This window comes from Vanellus vanellus, assembly GCF_965231255.1.
Source record: "Vanellus vanellus genome assembly, chromosome: 8".
NCBI classification, from domain to species: domain Eukaryota; kingdom Metazoa; phylum Chordata; class Aves; order Charadriiformes; family Charadriidae; genus Vanellus; species Vanellus vanellus.
Window position 1 is genome coordinate 459,876 of NC_138913.1, and position 16,729 is coordinate 476,604.

General features: G+C 46.1%; 1 long non-coding RNA gene across 6 annotated transcripts in view; it reads left to right on the forward strand.

Moving 5' to 3' along the window:
• Positions 1-8,155: 8,155 nt before the first annotated feature.
• The window catches only part of LOC309675224, a 49,141-nt gene continuing 40,567 nt past the window's right edge, over positions 8,156-16,729 (forward strand). For 4 of the 6 annotated variants that reach the window (XR_014269469.1, XR_014269470.1, XR_014269471.1 and 1 more), the window contains exons 1-3: positions 8,156-10,051; positions 11,896-12,013; positions 12,120-12,222. This is a non-coding gene — a long non-coding RNA (uncharacterized lncRNA). The remainder of the gene's footprint in view (positions 10,052-11,895; positions 12,014-12,119; positions 12,223-16,729) is intronic. The other 2 variants (XR_014269473.1, XR_014269474.1) reach the window with 2 other exon arrangements.

The following is a 16,729-nucleotide window of genomic DNA, read 5'->3' on the forward strand; positions in this document are numbered from 1 at the left end:
GCCCAGCCCTCCGCGCTGCCGGCGCCGAGGGGCGGAGGGGAGGAGGGGCGCGGCCCGGCACCGCCCCCCGCGCCGCCGGGGGGGGGGGGGGATCAGAACGGGACGGAGCGGAGCGGCGGGGAACGGCGCCGTACGCCGGGCGGAGGAGCGCGGGGCGGGCGCGCCGGTGCCGACGCCGGTGCCCGGGAGAGGAGCGCGCGCCCCGCCGCCTGCCCCACACCCCTCCGCTCTGCCCGCAGCGCCGAGTGCGGCCGGCGGGGTGAGTACCGGCCGCCGGGCTGCCTTCCCCCGCCGCGCCCCGGGCGGGGGGGCTCCAACGCGGCTCTGCGGCCGAGGGCCCGCGCCGGTCCCCGCTGTGGGAGGCGCGGGCGCTGCCCGGGGCGGCCCCTGCCGTTCCCCGGGACGGGCGGAGCGGGGCGGTGGCGGTGGCGGAGCCGACCTCAGCCCTCTCGGGGGTCCCCGGGGCGGCCGGACCCCCGCCGGGCCCGCGCCCCCGAGCCTGTCCCGCGAGAAGTGCCGCCGCCTCCCCCGGCACAGCCCCGCTCCGGGGCCGAACCGGCGGCCCCTGGACGCAGGAGGAGAATTTCTGTATGAAACCGCTGGTTTTCTGCTCAGTTGGTGGGCTGCCCGTCTCACACAGTAGCGTCTGGCGTGTGTCATTTCTGCGTGGTTCTGTAAGTGGTGATTTCAGGTGTTATTCTTCCAGGTTCCGGCAAGTTTCTGCTGAAATGACTCACCTCCCCTGTCCCTGGATGCGCCGCCCGGGCCTGGCAGCGGGGTTGCGCTTGCGTCGACCCCCGGCCCCGGGCAGGCCCACCGCCGCCCCGGCTGCGCCGCTGCGCCTCGGGAACGCTCTGCTGCGGCATTGAGGGCAGGTCTGGGGCACGGGCTGGGTGCCGCTGGCCCCCGGCGTCGTGGGGGTCACCTCCCGCTTGAGCGGGGCGGGTTTGCCCCGGTCGGTGTCTGTTGTGGTTCTCTGGGAAGTGGAGACAGGCGGGGCGGGAAGCGGCTGCCCCTGTAATTAACTTCGAAGCTTTAATTCGGGAAGTTAGATCTTGCACCTGAATACGCCAAGGCATAGTGTACAGTAATTGAATCTGCCTTTTCCTGAGGTTATATCCCCCAGGAAGAATATTCCCCTGGTATTTATAGCGAATATCCCCACGGCATACTTCAGGGTGTTCTTCGTCCTTTTAAAACCTAGTTCAGTTGTCACACCATTGAGTGTTGTTTAGATACTAGCAGAGATTGCTTAGATTACTAGATACTTACAAAAGAGTTTATTTGCCGCTTTTAGCTTAATTCCATAAGTATTTTCTCTTATTTTATTTTCACAGTGCCTTTCCCCCCTCTGAATTTGGACAGCACCAGAGCTTTGCTTTATCCTTTTCCGCCCATCCATGTATACCAAAAACATCCTTGTGTCATGTGTCTACCAGTGAGCTACAGGCCTTGAATTTGCTTTCGGCTTTTTAAATAGCTAGTGTTTTTTGTGAAGTTTGGATTGCCTTCATCATCTTCACCCCGCAGATTCCTTCCACGAGAAGCAGAAAAAGTTCTCTTCTGGCCAAGGTTGCTGTTGAGGGACACTTCTCTCTTTAGATGCTCCTCGGCAGGAGGTCCCAGTTTAACACTGTTACTTGCACAGAATGGAATGCATCTGTCTTAAATGAACAAGAGGCTGATGGGTTCGTTATTTTTGGAGTTCAACCGAAATGCATTTTGGGTTTTGTGTATATGTGGCTGGGATTTGTTGTTTCTGCAAGCTGCAATAAGGACTCCAAATTGTTTCACTTTACTAAGTGGATTTATTAAATATAGAGGCAGACGTCTTGTGACCCTGAACCCAGGGGTGGGCCTTGGGAATTTCAGAGTTGCCTGTTTGCTAGCGTCATTATCCTTTGATTAATGAGAGGCAGGCGTCGCATGGATGGCAGGCTGCTTGGTAAAAGTGTGGAGGTATCTCACGCAAGAACCCATGGGTTTCCAGGGCTTTAGCCAAAGGCTGCGCCACCTCTTGCCTGGAGGTATCTCACCTTCTTGCACGCACCCTTCTGTGCATTTGTCTGTCCCTTCTGCCTGAAGACCAAGCGTGCGTTTCCGAGCCCTCGCGACCTAATGTCCAGCCCTGCTGGATGGGAGGTGGAGACCCAATGGTCCCTGCCGGCTGGGGGCTGCACCGGGTCCAGGGGGACTCTGCAGCAGCCGCCAATCCGGCACGCGAGGCACCGCGTAGCAGTCCCCGGGCTTCCAGAGCCTTGCCGCTCTAATCTGTGGTGCGTTTGGTGTTTCACCTCTTTGGTGAACCAAACGTTTCACCCGGATGTCAAAGAATGCGGAGTGGGTCCGGTAATGCTACCACTGCTTTGCGGGGAATATTGTGTTTTTTTAATGGCTGCATAAACCAGGTGATCAGTAGCGTGAGTGCTGTTTTGATGGGCAGGTTGTGTTAGCATTACAGGGACTGCGATTGTCTGCTTTTAATGATCTAAATTGGAAATAACTGCGTGGAAGTCTGGGATCTCCTGAACGTAAATAGATGGATGAGAGTAGAGGATTTGCCACCGTCTTGGTAGCTTGCCTTTTAGTTGTGGTGTTTGTGAAGTAACTCTAGCAATATGTTTAGAAAGTGAAGTCTAAATTGGGTTATAGTTCTTTAATGCTACGAAGCTACCAGGTAGCTTGTATAATTTGCAGATTCAGCAGTCACCAGTGCTTTTTCTAAAAATCATAACCTTTCAATTCTATTTTCACCGTTAGGTGCCTCGTTTGGTCGTGTTCTGTGTTATACCATCATTATCATGCTGCTTGTATAGACACTACTGCAACAGCACCTTTGAGACTTTGATTTAAGAAAATGAGGATGTGCTCTGTAGGTTAAAGACTGTAAGAGAGAGGAGTTCCAGGTTTATTTTTTGTTTTGAGTCTCATTGGAATCTGAGATATTTCTTAAATGAAGGATTTGTAAGTAAACAAAAATATTGTTAAAATTAGTAGATGTAGTGGGTCATTTTAACATCAGTACCTGGACTGATGCACGAAATGGATCTGTCTGAACATACAGCTATATGTGTATGATAAATAGTTGTTAAATAGTGATTTCTCGTATTTTAGTCTCTCTCTACGTTCTGCCCAGCAGTTCTTTTTTCTGGAAGGTATTTGCACACTACAGCCACAGTTTGGGTTTTTTATGCAGCTTGCAACAATTATTAGTGTTTTTGCTTTGGTTCAGAACTTTGTCCAAAATTTATGTTGGATAGCATCTAAGAAAAAGAATCGCTTGAAAGAATTTTAAAGTATCGACTGGACTTAGCCAGTGTACTATTTATAGCTTTGTGAGAAACCTCAACTGCTTTTATATTAGTAACATAAAAGTTGAAATTGGCCAAAAACTTGAAGGAGGACATATATTTTGTTAGTAGAATAACTCGTCATTTTCTGTCAGGCTTCGTAACTACCAGAGCTGCTGCTGTGCTCAAAAGGGTAGGACAGCCAAAGGTAAGATTTCTTGTGGTGTCCCAGGTTCTTCCTGTTTTTCACCAAATTGCCCGCTTTGGAGATAACTTTAACTGGCACTTACGTGTAGACAGGAAGGGCAAGTGACCACCAGCAGAATGCAGCCTGACTTCTTTGCGACCATTGAACTTCACCGAGCCGGAGCTCACGGGCTGTGGCATTTGTCTCCAGCGTTACCGCTGCTCCCGCCAGTCTGCGGTGCGGCGCTGGTGGCTTCCTCTCCAGACCATACCGGGTTTCCCGTGGCAGTCTTTCTCTTTACCACAAGTGCTTTCGGAAGTGCAGAGGGTAAAGCTGATTTAGAAGTCTTGCGAGTTCGCAGTCTCACTTCTGCTGATTTTAAAAGCCCAGAAGCGCGGAGCAGTCTGCCTCGTAACCTCGGGGTGGTGTCTAGAAAACGGGCTTTGTGGGGTCCTTCTGCAGCTGCTTCAGTGACTTGGCTGAAAAACGAGGAAGCCGCCAAAGGCTGAAATGAATGGTAAAAATGACATATTAATGAGCTGAAAACTTGAAGCTGGCTTTAAAAAATACGGTGATACAAAATCATGAGACTAACACTCTAATGCAAAGTTTTATTGTGTCGTGGCACCCGGGCAGGGAAAGGTCCTGCAGTGCAGGCGTAGCCGTGGCTGCACTACAGAGCACCCTGCACGGCAGTGCTCGGAACCATCCAGAACGTTCTGAAGAAAAGATGCTTTTCTGGTGTACCTTAGGTGGTTTGGAAAGGTGGTTTAACTCCACGTGCGGATGAGAGTTTCATCTCCATAGAGGAGTCTTGCCTGGTATGGTTTTACCAGTATAGATACCTCTGCAAAACATTTGTCTTTCTGAGGATTAATTAGGTATGCAGTTAAGAAGACTTTTCCTTCCTTATGCTTTGTTTAACCATCCAATTCAAACATACAAACCTAAAACGTAACTTTTCAAATCAGATGCAAGCTTCGGGGTATGGCTTTGTCAGATGATAAGGGTGTGAGATTGCTTCCATGCAAGCGGCTTCCAGAAATGCTTTAAATCTGAGGAGGGACAGTTCTTTGTGGATCTGGTTTATAGACTGGCCAAAGCACTAAAAAAGGCGTCTGAAATCATGGGACTTTGCTCAGCTTTTGGGTTTTTAATTAAAGTTCTCGATCTCGCCAGCGGCCAACAAAAAATAAACCTTAATCCTAGAAATATTATAGTATATTATGTGTAAATTCTTACTCGGACAGGTAGTCTCCAGTTCATAACGGTGTCTTCGGTGAGAGTACCTGTATGAGTGAGATGTGCAGGATTAGGCCTGTATGACCCAGCTGTCTGGGTATGCAGATTTATCAGTCAGGCTCCTCGGCGTTCTTAGATGCTGCAATATTTTGTTTTGCTTTAAATAAAGCAAACAGAACTCAAATAGGTAGCCCTCTGTTAATGTTTCAGTTATGAAACAAGGGTACCTACTGTGAAACCGAGGAAGTTTGTAGATAGCTTGACACAGTGGAGGGAAGGTGGTAGCGTCTTCAGTCCAAGCTCTTTTATTTATTTTGTTTTCTCCAGGCTCAGTGGTGACTGTCACATGCCTTTGTTAACTGATTATTGTGGTGAGTGAAAGGTTGTATAGAAGTTAATCTGGAAAGTGAAAACTAAGACTAGGAAATGCGGTAAGGGAGTTGGAGAAGCACAGAGTTAGAGGGAGAGAAAGCAGAAAGGTGGAAAATGGAGCAGAGCAAGTGTGGGCTCTCAATGCAGTCATTTTTTAATGGATATTTGTGCATCGTGGTTAAACAAGAGTGGCTAACAGTCTTGTTACTGCATGGAGTCTATGCCCCCGATCTCTGTGCAAACTTCACTGACCGCGCTGAGAAATGATGTTAGATGAAAAAGAACAACATTTAACTTTTCCCGGGCTTCATCTGTTGTTTTTTTTTTCCTGTCAAAGTTGAATGGTATATAATTTTACCTTTTTAATAGCTGATCTGCATTTTTGCACTGTGCTAGCACGCATTAATAAAACCCCCCAAACCTTTCCTAAAGCCATACTACCTTGCGGGTGCGTTGCGGTCACACCAGGACTGTCTCCGGCTGAACGTGCCCACCGGGGCAGCAGCGCCGTCCCAGCAAGCCGGGCAGCGTCATGGTCTCTTCCCAGTTCTTGGCCACCAGTAGTGCTCATCTTCTGCCCGTTGAACTGGCAGGCCTTTATGGTTTTTTAGCTCCCAGTTACTTTGTGGAATTGTTTTTGCACTGATTTCTGCTGTTTATTCAATCTACCACGTGATTTAGCCAAGGAACTCCGAAGTTCTCTTTAGTACGTTATTTCCTTCATTAATCTTTCTTTCAGTGACAGTATCTGCGGGATGATATTTCATCCTCTGATCACAAACCATTTTGCTGTTAATGCTTGTTATTTGTTAAAAGTCCAAAGGATTTTTGGATCACAGATATATATATGACAGATAAATGTATGTAATTTCTACCCAAAACATTCACTGCCTTCAAAAGCATTTAATAATAATTCTGAAGTATAAAAAGTTATATTTTTCCCAGAGAAATTATGCAGTTTCAACCTTGTAATACTCTGTAAAATTATGAATATACATTATTTTTTGAATGAAGCATAAATGGTTAAACATTTTTCTTTTTCTTTCCATTTTTTTTAATTTAGTACAAAATTTCTCTCTAGCCACAAAGTACTCGATTCTAGCTATGAGTAGCAGTCACACTGCTCGCTGTCAGCTCAACAAAGAAGAGCCAGTATATGTATATTTAATATTTAGAATATTTTTTGTTTGTTTTTGATAATTGAAGTACTACTTAGTTTCAGCACCCAGGAAATTATTTCAGCAATAGCTGTAGTGCTTTTCTCTCAATTACATCCAGTCAAATAAATATCACATTTTTGAGAAACAAAGTATATGAGAATTATTCAGCTCAAATATGTCTACATAATCACAAAAGAACATCAAAGAAAAGTTTTAAAATGCACGAATTATGTGCTTAGAAAAAGTGCATTGAGTCTGAAAGTCTAATACTGCTGAACTCCAGAGCACCCGCTCTGGTATGGATGAAAGGAAACATTAAGGATCTAAAAATGGGAGGAACAGGGAAAAGTAGAATTGAGTAAATGGGTAAACAGCTTAAAAATCACAGAACCACAGAATGGTTTGGGTTGGAAGGGACCTTAAAGGCCATCTACTCCCACCCCCTGCCCTGGGCAGGGCCACCTCCCCCCAGCCCAGGTTGCTCCCAGCCCCGTCCAACCCGGCCTTGAACACCTCCAGGGATGGGGCAGCCACAGCTTCTCGGGGCACCCTGTGCCAGGGGCTCACCGCCCCCACAGCCAAGAATTTCTGCTTAATATCTCATCTAAATCTCCCCTCTTCCAGTGTCAAATTGTTCCCCCTCGTCCCATGGCTCCCCTCCCTGACCCAGAGTCCCTCCCCAGCTCTCCTGGAGCCCCTTTAGGCACTGGAAGGGGCTCGGAGGCCTCCCCAGAGCCTTCTCTTCTCCAGGCTGACCCCCCCAACTCTCCCAGCCTGCCCTCCCAGCAGAGGGGCTCCAGCCCTCCCAGCATCTCCGGGTCCTCCCCTGGCCCCGCTCCAACAGCTCCGTGTCCTTCTGATGTTGGGGGCCCCAGAGCTGGAGGCAGTACGCCAGGTGTGGTTGCATTTAGAACATTTTCTCTTCTTTTTAAATACCTCACTGAAGGAAACAAATAATACCGTATCTCGACCAAACAGCTATTCATAATGAAAAGTAAACGTGCTGAGAACAATTCGGGGAAGAAATGTTGCAGAGAACAGTGGAGCTGAGGCAGGTCTTCTCCAGCATCACAGGAAGCTGGCATCCATGGACACCTGGTAGATGGCTTCAGCAGGTCATGACTTTGATTGTGTATGGGTCTTTCCGATGGATTGTACCCCCCAGCATCACCGGTTTAAAATTGTCTACATAGTAAGTACCAAGGCAAGCGTCTGAATCTCAGGTTGTAGGCTCTTTTGAGGCAGATGCTGGGGTTTATTATCAATCTTTACAGCAAGTTGGAATGGACTCACGGTGGTGTTCTGTGGGGAAGAAGAATCCAGTCATCTGCTGTGTGGCTTTCTGTGCTCCCCTGTCTGTCTTTGGTGTCCTCACCCAGCAATGCAGCTTGCACCACATCATCGGGTCACACTTGGAGCATCCATGGTGGCTCACGCCTGCTTTTTGGTCGTACGTGTTTCTAACTGTGTATCTCCCAGTGCACGCTTGGGTTACGTGGCAACATACATGGGAAAGATGCATCTAATATAGTTATCTGTGCTCTTGATGAAGATAAAACGCCAAATTGGTGAAGTGCTTTTAAAGATTTGTGTCTCAGGTGTGTTACATTTATCTAGAAGAGTGAAAGGATTCCTCCTATTTCAGTTTTCTTTGAAACTCAAATGTAAAATTCAGAATGAGGACCACTTTCCTTAAATGAAAATACATGACTTCAGTATTTTTAAAAAAAAAAAGTCTACCATGTTCCTGCTTTGACTGAACAATCAGAATAACTGTCCTTTGCTATGCAAATCTTGTCCCCATTAGGTTAGAGTAGCGTACATAAGGCAGTTGTGACGTACGGCATGGTTTTGGTTACAGAGCTAGAAACAGGTGCCGTTTTAGCCGTTGCCATTGCAAAAAAAGGCAGAAAAACAGAGGAAGGGAACATTAGCACCAGGTAGACTTTTTTGCATGTTTGTTTTAATAGGCACCCATCTTTTTGTGTTACCATTAGTAGATGCCTCTGGAGAAGGTCATGGCAGACTGTGGCTGTGTATTGAACAGTAAGGGTGTCAGCTGTTCAAGACCATCGATGGCTGGATTTTAGATATGGGTTAGTGGAGTGAATTGGAATGCACACTCTTTGATTGGCAGGAAATTGAACTCTTGTGCTGGAATGGGGCAGCTCGGAGGTGGCCTTGGCCAAGGTGTGCTTGGCTCAGCACCTGCCATGGGCACTGGCCCGGGGACAGCCGTCAGCCCAGTGACGGCCACAGCAGCGGAAATGGCACCCCTCCTTGGGGCTGGGTTGTATGCTTTTCTGCTTCAGCCTTTTATAACGCCTTTCTATCAGACAGTTGTTTCTCTTTGTTTACATATTTTTCTGTAATTCCAATGATTTTTTTTTTTGGAGTAGTTTGTGGCGAAACAAGATTGCACTTTGTTCTCTACTCTTAAGGTGTAGTAACTGCACTGGCTTTGGTGGGAGCTTCTGTTATTCAGTAGTGTGAGAGAATAATTATCCCTGTCAAATGATTGTTAAAGACAAGGCAATAAAAAGCCAACTTTATAAGAAAAAAAAGGTTTGTTTTTAATTTAAATAACTAAATATTTTTGTTTCTATCTTTGCTATTTTAGAAACTATAAGCTATGACAGAAGATACACCACAAAAGGACCGAAGTTTAGAAGCATAGTATGACCATGATCACCTTACAGTGTGCAAAACGGTACTTTGAGTTTAGCAAAGATCAATGGAGCGGTTCTGCCATCTCTGCTGCAGTTCCTTCCTCTCTCCTTCCTCCTCCCCTTCCCCTCCCTGACGGCCCTTCCCCGTGCTTGGTCCTTCTTTCAGAGCAGCAGCCTGGTGTGTGCAAACACCTCCTGAACTATGTGACAAAATACTGATTGATGGCTTTCCAGGTAGTTGTAAGGTGATTTTTTGGAATGGTATAAAAGTAAATAAATAAATAGATGTCCCAGGTAGTTTTCAAAATATAACTAAAATATGGTTAAACTTAACCCACTCTTCAGGTGTTTTCAGTATTATTCAGGAATACCACAGCAACTACTACTAAACACCACTATGGGAAGTTCCTCTCCAGAACTAAACCAGCGATCTGATTTACACACTGCTTCACGGATGGCGGCTGGTGTTGTCGAGTGTTTTCTGCTGAAGGCAAAGAGAATGTAGCTGGGGCATAGATCCAAAAAATGGCATTCAAGTGCTTAAATACAAAGTTTCAGTCCTGAGATCATCCTGAGACCTGCTTTGCTTCTGGCTCATCTTTAGGTGATGGGACGTGACGCAGGCGCAGAGCCTGGTGATATCCGGGCTCCGGGGGCTGCAGGGACACAGCCCCGCATCCCGGCACCGTGGCACAGGCAGCCGGAGCCAGCTCTCCTCCAGCTTGGCTTCTGCGAGAGCCTGACCCGGAGGCTGTTCTTCAGGAACGGCTTGCAAGCGCCGGGGTCCCCCTGTAAAATAAAGGGCTGTCTGGTTCTGGGGGGAGTCCGGGTGCCATTGTCCATTCCACGCAACCCCTTGAGAGCACTTGGCAAGAGATGGGAAGCCCAGGATTCAAATCCCTTCTTTTCCTGAGAAGTTAACAAATTTTCCACTTCTCTTGAGCATGCCCTAGCTCCTGGTGACTGGCTTTTGGGAGGACTGTGCCGCCTTCCCCCGCTCCCTCCCCAGCTCCCGGCATCCAAACAGGAAGAGCAGTGCCGAGCACTGCAGCGATGCCCACGGAGCCCCATGCGGAGAGGTGCTGGCTATGTGCGTGGCTCCGAAGGCTGGCGCTCCTCTTGCTGTTGCAGGTGTGTATTTTGAGTATTTTCGTGTACGTCCCTGTCCAGGTAGTGCCATGTTCTCTGCTTGGTCAAAGATACGGCAGCTTTAAAGTTAAGCCCTTATATGCTGTAAGAATGATTCCAACAGAATTCTCGTCGTCTGTGTGCGACAGCTTTGAGATGCTGGGCTTGCTGCTTCTTGATAGTTTTGTGAGCGTGTTTGCTATTTTTGGACTGCAAGTCTCTCAGTAACTTCCAAGACCCTGGCACTAGATGGAGCTTTAATCTACTTGCACTTAGAAGTCTATTAAGTTTAACCACAAGTTAAAAATAGGGAAGAATAAATGAAGATGTGTTTGCCTGCTGCTACATTTACAGTGCCCTTTTTCCCTTTTGTTAGCAGAGCGGTGTAAAGTATAATTTGAACTTAATTTCAATGGAAATGAAAACACTGTAGCAGAATCTCCTTGATCCAGTAGGTGCTTTATAATCACTCTTACTAGCTCCCTTTAATGTATTCTCGGGCTCGTGGGAGAAGTTGCTGTAAGTTAGATATGCTGAAGATGTGCTGCATATTTAAGCTAATAACTAGGTTGTGTGAATAAAGGTAATGCCATATTCTGAACAAAGTTTCTGTTTGTATTTCAGAACGGGGTGGGGGTGACCAAGCCTTCTGTTTGCTCTGCTCATTCAATAACGCATTTGCATTTTCACTTCGTGCTACCAAAGCCAACAATCCAGAATCATCTGTTATCAGTCATTTCATTTTTTCTCCATGTGCTACCCTTGAAAATATTGAACAAATAGAAACAAATAAAAAGCAGCTTTGAAACTGTAGGGTTTAATACTTTTCATTTAGCAAGCATCATGTCTCACAGGCTGCACAGTACATAGCAGAAATTTAAGGCCATCTCTGCCTTCCACAGAAATAACTGGAAGCAGCTTTGGTTTTGTTCTTGGGTGCCCATGTTCTTACCAGCAGGAGACTGGTTCAGTCAAAACCACTGTCCAGACACTGAAGCAGCAAACTGTGTAATCAGTTCCTATTCCAGCCCCTCTGCTATTTTATTGAATGGTTTTATATAGTAAACCAGAGATACGTAGTTCTGGAAAAGTCAGAGGCATGCTGTGCTCAGAACGTTGGGGGTGATAAAGAAGATGGCTGCGTCTTGCATCTCACTCCCATCGCCTTCTCAAGGTCTAATCCTTCAGTGTCTTTCACCTTTTATCAGCAGGACCGGGGGACTCCACACATACCACAGAAGGAAAAACCTTTGTAGAATACTTTGCGTGAATGCAGTATTGCCAATATGAGCAAAAGCTCATTTTTCTGGAAGATGTCTACTGTACTACAAAACCATATTATATACGGAAGAGTACATGCAGTATTGTAGATGACACGGTTTGCATATGGCAATCTGATTGCAGTATTGGCCGTACCGAGTAGGGAAACGGCACAAGCAGCTTTCAGAAAAAGACCCTGCTGAAGAAAGTAATTTTAGAAGGTGGTTTCATAGTTGACCTGGCAAAATTTTAATTGCTACTTGTGACTAGATGAAGTGTATTCAAAGTCATAGTTTCCATATGTATCAATGGAAGTTTGGTGCTTAAGTATTTGTTAAGAATTTGTTCTTATGAGGTTGTCACTGGTTGCATTCAGACTGTAACATTTCATTAGTACTGGTTTCAAGGGAAGTAGTTTGCCGCCCTTTGAAGAAAGAAATAAGTAGTAGGAATGAACGCACTGATACCCGATTCCTCAAATGCATCTGGAGAGCAATGAGAAGTTATAATTCCTGGTGGCATCACTGATGCAGGGCATGAAAAGGTTAAAGGTCATTATTTCTTTACACTTTCGTTTCATTTTGCAGAAGTAGCTCGTGAAGTTACTAAGGATCAAAGCGTGCTGGAGCATCCTCTGTTATATTTGGCAGCTCCTCTGCTGTTGTGTATGTGGACGCTGTTTCATCAAATGGGTAGATGTAGCTGGTAAGCTGTCCTTTGGCACCACCGTTGTTCTATAGAAAGCATATCTACAGAAATAAGTGCCATAAAATCTGCACAGTGCATAAACTGACTTTTATTTCTTTTTTAGATGCTCTTTATCTCATTGTCTTAGATACCAATTAATGTGGCTGGGCAACTCTTCCTTCTTCCTTGCAAGTGGAAAAGAAGATGCATACTCTCTGTTTTCAAAGGTGAGTGTAGGATTTACCCACAAAGCTTCCTCAGACCCAAAGCTTTGGAAAAGTTTCCCCTTTGTAAATGTGGAGGTTAGATTGTAGATTAGATGTAAATGTTCAGATAAATAACTGTAAGCCCTGAAGTCTGGATAACATCTTGGCAAGTAAACTAGGCAGGTTCTGGGAATGCAGAACAAAGGAATCTGTGGTGGCTGAGGACTGATTAGTTTATACAGAATGTGGCAGCAAGACCATATTTATATAGATACATTTTGTCCACTGCTTTGCTGTTCTGCATTTAATTACTGCCCAAGGTGTGGTTTATTCTTGACGAGCATGCTCTTGTCTGCATGGCTGCGTTTTTAGTGCCCCCTTTAAATGTGGCTATGCAAACCAGCAGGTACAACTCCAGTGGTGTTCATGCCAATGGCACAAGCAGAGCTAAAATCGTCTCCTTGTTCCTTCTTATGACATTGCACTGGTTTGTGCACAACCAGTTGCTGGAGAGCAGTAGGTCAAACTTAACACAGACCGGTCCATCGCACTTGGAAGAACTAGGCTATGCTATGTCTTCTTTATCCATATGTATCCTTTTGTGCAAGGACTAAACCTACAGTTACGGATATTTGAAATGGAAAAGTTGATTGGAGAAGAAATCCATCTTTTTTTCTGCAGCATGCTGGGGAAATATTCCTGTGTAATTAATGAGGTTCTCGTCAAGGTTTTTCACCTTTAAAGACTGCTTTGCACAGTTGCACTACTGAATGCGCAATATGGTAAATTCAAACTGGCCACGGAGGGAAATGAAAATAAATCACTTAACTACTCAGAATGATGCTCACCACTTGCAGGGATCAGGCTAAAGAAATCAAACAAGGAAGCAGCAGACACGCTCCTACCTCTGCTGATGTAAACCCAAAGCAGTACTGCAACCTCGAATGGAGTGAGTCTGGAGCAGTGTGTGTTAGCATACCCTGGGAGGGAAGCTTGCCTTCCTGATAATTATTAATTATTATTAAATTCTGAGCCTTGTAATGTTTTATTTACCTTCTGTAGCAGATGCTTTTTGGGTTGGATGCATCAGATGCTTAAGGACAATGCAGTTTACGAATACTGCTTCAGAAAAAGTAGTGCAGAGTTCTTCCCTTTGCCGTGTTGGCAGTTTGGGAGGACTGATCACTCCTGATCTCCAAATGATTCCTGATTCAACAGAATTAGCTCCATAGTAACTGTGGCGACCCAAACCATAGAAAGCGGCTTATGACCTAAAGCTGAGGTTGCTTCTGAGTATTAATTTCCTCCTAGCTAAGCTATGTTAATTGGCCAAGAAAAGAAAGCAAAACAACTGTTCTTTGATTACGACAGTGCTTTGATGTTTGTATTTTACCCTGACCTAATCTCAGTAGTAGGAAAAAACAGAAGTTGGGCACTGATATGATGGCACTGGTAACAAATTTTGTCATTAAAGCACTGAATATTTTTTTGTTGCTTCACTACAAAACCTGACCTTGAATTTCAGCCTTCTTGCTGGCCTGTCTTTTCAGAGACACTGCCGTGAGCAGTAGGAGTATATGAATTGGACGAGTAGGGTGCACGGGAGTCCTCAGCAAGGCATGCGATTGTTTGCTGTATGCAGTTAGACGCGACCTGCAAAGAACGTACAAGAAATTGTCATTGTGTTCTCTTCTCACCTTCTTCTTGACACGTAAAGGAAGCTTTGTTTGCTTCCTTAAATAATTCTGTTAATTACCTCGGGAATGCCTGTGATGCTCAGAATGTGACATTCAAGAAAAGCTTTTTGAAATGTCACGCACAAACTTTACAGGTTTATTCTGTCATTTACCGTTGCACTGGGTCTTAGTCACCCTGCAGCCTTCTGGTGAAGCTGCACTTCAATTTCTATCATTAAAAAAACCCCACTTATTAATTTAAAACAGAAACACGTTCAACCATTTTGGCTCATCGTTATTTCTCTTCAGTAAGCAAATGAGGGCACGAGCGAAATCTTTTGTCTCTATCACAGCCGAATAGGTGAGCAGGAAATAATTTTGTCACATTGCTCCTCTCTGGAAGAGACAAAACCACTTCCCGAACGTGAGAGGCTTCGGCACGAAACAGACACTAGGCTGCCCTGCACTGTTAAGACTGATGTGCTTCCCAGTACATTCAGAAGATCTTTTTTTAGGTCTCTGGAGACTGTAACTTCAGAAACGCAGAGATTTGTGAGTTTAGGCAGCTGGTAAGCAGGAATGTTAGAGCTCTGGGTCCCTGAAGTGGCTGGACCCTTCTGAAGGCTGTTGTGAGAACACAACAAACTGCGTTTGTCAATGCAGGAATTGAACTCAGAAGTGAGCCCAGTCCTCCCACCTCCGGTTGCTCTTCTCTCTGTGGCAGCTGGTTTGTCTCTGTGTCTTCCCAGGTCACGTACCACTTGTGCTTGAGTTGGTTTCCAGGGTAGCTGGCATGAGACAGGCTGCCAGGAGTATGGAAAGCCCTGCGTTGGGGATAACTCCCAGACCGACCTTTTGTACTCAGCCAGTTGCCAACAGCTGGGAAAGGTCACGTCTCAAAGCTTTCTCTCCTTTGTAGAAGAATGTGGCTGCTTTTAACGGTTTACTGGCCAAACTAGGTGTGTTTGGCTAGCACACTGAATTGTGGGGCTGTAATGGTAATCTCAGCAGGCTTCATGCTGTTGTGGGATTTTCTTTCCCCTTTGGCTTTTCTTGGGCTGGGTTTTTTGGGGGAGGGGAGATGGTGAGCTCTGCCTCTGGTGGTCTCCCAAGGCCGTCCTGGTGCCTCATGCTGCTACGTGGCACCTGCATTTTGCCTGCTCCCACATGGATGTAATACCAGATTGAGGGCAGAGGCACAGGAAAGCAGCAGATCTTTCATTCTTTACAGGCCGTTTGTAAAAATAAACGGGCTAAATACTGGTTTACTCAGGCAGTTTATTTTCTGGTGGTAACAAAACCCACCCATTTAAATAATTACAACATTTCCCCCGTATTTCCTTGTCCTGGTTTACATGCCATTTTCGCAGCCCACGCGGCAGTATTAGCTGCCTGCCATTGCAATATATTCCAGATGCAGTGGAGCATCCGAGTCTTCCATCATAATGCTGATGCTCAGTAGCTGTTGTGTTTCTACCTAGAAGAGCTCCATGTTGCTGTGATTATCTTATCTTGACTGTAGAACACTGGCTTTTGGTTCTTGTTGCAAGTAAAAAATAGCGATTCATAGAGTAGAAGTATTTCTCTTTACTACCAAAGTGTTACTTCTCCCGACGGAGCAGCAGGTTACGTTGGGCAAGCGTATGTCAGGGTGCAAAGGTACTGTAGTACCAGCACCTAGCACTATAGGGCCCTTGTTACAGAGGAGATCCTTTGTCCTTCAGTGCATTAATGAGGAATTCCTTTCCTCTTTCAGCTCTGACAACGGCAACTAGAACACTTGCTGTAGCAGCTGATCTAGCTAAGGGAGCAGTTGTTTTGTGTGTTTCTTGGAGGGTAATGCAGTGCGACTGCTAAATCTTTACAGCTCTGTCATGTTAGTGCCAAAAAAAAGAGAGAGTATTTGATTTTCTTAAAAAAACAAACAAACCAACCACAAACCTTGCTTTTTGTGGTCAGCCCCTCACAAATGCCTTGGACTCTGTTCAGTTCTTTCTATTGAATAATTTCAGCATAAGGCCCTTGTAAAGTTTGCTCTAAAATGGGTTCAGTCCAAACCTTTTGTTTGTTAGTAAAGAACAAGTTATAGACAGTAGATCTTTCTTGTTTGATACGTATAAGCTCCTTTTACAAGCTCTATCCAAAGAACATTCAGTTAATTACTCAAGGCATCTTGTTATTTGGAGCCACTGCTTGTCGGGGAATTGAAACTGCTTCTTTTGAGACAGCGCAAGCAGTTCTTTGTGAGCGTTTTGTTCCCTGCTGCACAGCCCAGCTCAGCGCTGTGTGTTCCTCTCTCACCGAGGGGAGACCCTCGCTGTGTCTGATGCTCTTGGTGCTCCAGCACTGGGGAGGAATAACTGACATTAGGCAAACTGTACCTGGGAACGAAATCGAGCAGCATGAGAGGAGAGTTTGGGCGGCTGTTGGGGCGAGGGGAGCTGAATTCTCCACTTTCCTATCTGGGCAGTTCTTTCCACGCTGGAGTGGAGCTGGGCAGGGATGCGGAGGTGGTGCCGGCAGTCGCAGGACACTGTATGCTTGTTCTTTCCGAAGTGGGTCACCAATGTTTTCAGATAAGTGCTGTAAGCTGGTGGTGATTCAGATCTGTTTTTCAGCATAGCTGCCAGCTGATGGGCAGCTTTTCTCCTTCCAGCAGAGCCTGGCTGTTCCCAAAAGGGCTGGTGTAGAGTTTTCCTGTCCCCCTTCTGACAGCCCAGGGGAACAGCAGTTGCATCGCATGCCTTTAGGGAACGAGAGAGGATCCCTCAGCGTTGGGGATCCCTGTGCCTGTCCTTAGGGTGCCCAGGAAGGTGTGTGCTGGGGAAGCCTGGGCCTGGGCAGCAGGTAGA